Here is a 3230-nt window from a genome sequence, read left to right on the forward strand (position 1 = left end):
CCAACAACCTCCCCAACTCTCTGATTCCTCCGAGCCCCATGGCTCTGGAGCCAAGGCTGCCTTCGGCTGAGTCCACACCGTGCAGACTTTGTTCCCAGTGGCTGCGGTCATGGCCTCTGAAAGCCGAACTGCTGGGGTCTGCGAATCCGCCCTGGAGGTCTGCCGGTACCGTGCAGGTACCGCGCGGGTGCGTCCTTCTGCGAGGCGAATCTGGAACTCCGCCTTCGTGCCTAAACGCGAACAGGCACTCTTGGGCCCGCAATCGAAGGGAGGGCCAAATAAAACTAATCAGCTTAAATAATATTTTAATACAATATTTTAAAAAATCTAAATCAATATTGATGTATGCCAAAAAAGAAATCACAAGATTGTAATTATCCTCCAATTAAAACAAAATTTAAAAGTATTTTTTTAATCTAAAGGGGAAAAAAAAAATCCCACAAGGAACAAAATGTTGAGATACTCAGTGAGGACAGATTGGACCTTGGACTTGAGTGGTTCACGGGGATCCTGGCTCTCATAACAAATACAGTTCACAGGACTGTTTGTAACTGTGACATCTGCGGAAGGTACACGCTTTTTCTGCCATCAGTTACGGTCTCTATGGGCTTCCCTGGTGACGCTAGTGTTCTGTAAAGACTCTGCCTGACAATGCAGGAGACTCGAGAGAGAGACATGAGTTCAATCCTTGGGTGGGGAAAACCCCCTGGAGAAGGAAATAGCAACCCACTCCAGTATTCCTCCCTGAAGAATCCCATGGACAGATGAGCCTGGCGGGCTACAGTCCACGGGGTCACAAAGAGTCAAACATGACTAAGCAATTCACACTTTTACACTTTTAGGAGTTTAAATCCAATCCCACTGAGTTCTGACACCTAGGGCCATTTGATGACATTAAACAAAGTTCCAATTCAAAGCCAACCTAGTCCACTTGATGCTAAGAGACTTAATAACCTGAAGACTTGAATCCAAGAGACCTGCTTCCACACTTTACTCAGGTCACTGGGCTTAAGAACAACGTTAAATGCAATAGAATTGGCTGCAGCCAATTTCTCCCCTGTGCCAGTATCAGTGTGGTGTGAAGTGGCTCAGACGTGTCCCGCCGGGCTCCTCTGTTCATGGAATTCTCCAGGCAAGAATACTGGAGTGGGTTGCCATCCCCTTCTCCAGGGGATCTTCCCAATCCAGGGATCAAACCCTCCTGCGTTGCAAGCATATTCTTTATTGTCTAAGCCAATAGGGGTGGGGATGCGGGAGTCAACATGGCATCAATGGCTTTTTAAAATCTCCAACTTCACATTCGAATGCTCCCTTACAAGCAGGAAGCTTAGGTACAGCTTAAAATCCTGGCACTCGGGACCTCACTGAGCAAGCTCCAGGAATTGGTGATGGACAGCTAAGCTTGGCATGCTGCAGTCCATGGGCTTGCAAAGAGCCGGACGCGACTGAGCGACTGAACTGAACTGAGGACTTCACTGGTGGTTAAGACTCCATGCTTCAAATGCAGGGGGTGCCAGTTCGATCCCTGGTTGGGGAACTAAAATCCCACATGTCTCTCTACCAAAAAATATTAATAAAGAAATAAAATAAAATCCTGACATGAATCCATGAAATTCTGGCTATGAAATTATCTTACACGCTTCTACTTTTCTTCCAACTGTTTTGGTATTTTTCAATCTTGGTGAATCTCAAGGTTCATGTAAGTACATTTAAAAATAATACTTGTTAATACATTGTCATAGACTATAAAAAAACAAAAGCAGATGACTGCTAATTCATGCCTCCATAATATCTACAAACCATAAATATGACAATGAAAATAACACATTTTCCTTCGGACAAGTCCCTTCCTCTCTCGTGATGCCTTAGAAGTCTGTAAGCTGTGCAGTAGCCGTGAGGGTCTTCACATGTCCAAGGTCTCTGTGATTCAAGGTCAAGTCACATCACCCTGTACCTTCAGGCCCACATTTTCTTCAGTCCCACACAAGCTTGCTCAGCCAGCATGCTTCCTGGGGCTGCTTTTGACCTAACCTATTCCCCTGAAAACATTTTCGGGTCTGTTGTCAATATAGCCCAAGCTGGAAAGACTCACTAAAGGGAAAATTCCAACTTGAGCAGAGCCAGGTGGTTAGGCCAAGGCCAGAAGCTTTGAGCCCAAGCCCTATCTGAAGCTTCAGTCAACTTACTACTCGAGTGGTTCCCGAATTGCAAATCTATGTCTAGTCCTCAAGGTTCCCGACCAAGACCCCAGGCTTAGTACTTAGGGACTGTCAGATCATTTCACTTTTTCTTCTGCAAAGTCGTCTGCCAGGTGGATGCCTGAAAAGTGAAAGTGTCAGTCGTTCAGTTGTGTCCAACTCTCTGCGACCCCAAGGACTAGAGCCCACCAGGCTCCTCTGGTCCGTGGGATTCTCCAGGCAAGAATACTGGAGTGGGTTGCCCTTCCCTTCTCCAGGGGATCTTCCTGACCCAAGGATCGAACCCCTGTCTCTTGCATTGCAGGCAGAGTCTTTATTATCTGCGCCAGCAGGGAAGCCAACTTTCCCGGTAGGTAGCTAACTTCCAACTTTATTACTGAGAAGAGCTAGATTAGAAGATATGTATCTTATGCTTATCAACAACGGGCTAAAATCGAATCCCTTGGGGAGGGAGGTGGGAGGGGGGTTCAGGGTGGGGAACACATGTACACCCACGGCTGATTCATGTCAATGTATGGCAAAAAAACCACTACAATATTGTAAAGTCATTAGCCTCCAATTAAAATAAATTAAGACCAGAAACTATCAAACTCCTAGAGGAGAACACAGGCAAAACACTCTCCGACATAAATCACAGCAGGATCCTCTATGACCCACATCCCAGAATTTTAGAAATAAAAGCAAAAATAAACAAATGGGACCTAATGAAACTTAAAAGCTTTTGCACAACAAAGGAAACTATAAGCAAGGTGAAAAGACAGCCCTCAGATTGGGAGAAAATAATAGCAAATGAAGCAACAGACAAAGGATTAATCTCAAAAATATACAAGCAACTCCTCCAGCTCAACTCCAGAAAAATAAATGACCCAATCAAAAAATGGGCCAAAGAACTCAACAGACATTTCTCCAAGGAAGACATACAGATGGCTAACAAACACATGAAAAGATGCTCAACATCACTCATTATCAGAGAAATGCAAATCAAAACCACAGTGAGGTACCATTATACGCCAGTCAGGATGGCTGCTATCC

Source organism: Odocoileus virginianus, chromosome Y (assembly GCF_023699985.2).
Source record: "Odocoileus virginianus isolate 20LAN1187 ecotype Illinois chromosome Y, Ovbor_1.2, whole genome shotgun sequence".
In the NCBI taxonomy this organism is placed as follows: Eukaryota; Metazoa; Chordata; class Mammalia; order Artiodactyla; family Cervidae; genus Odocoileus; species Odocoileus virginianus.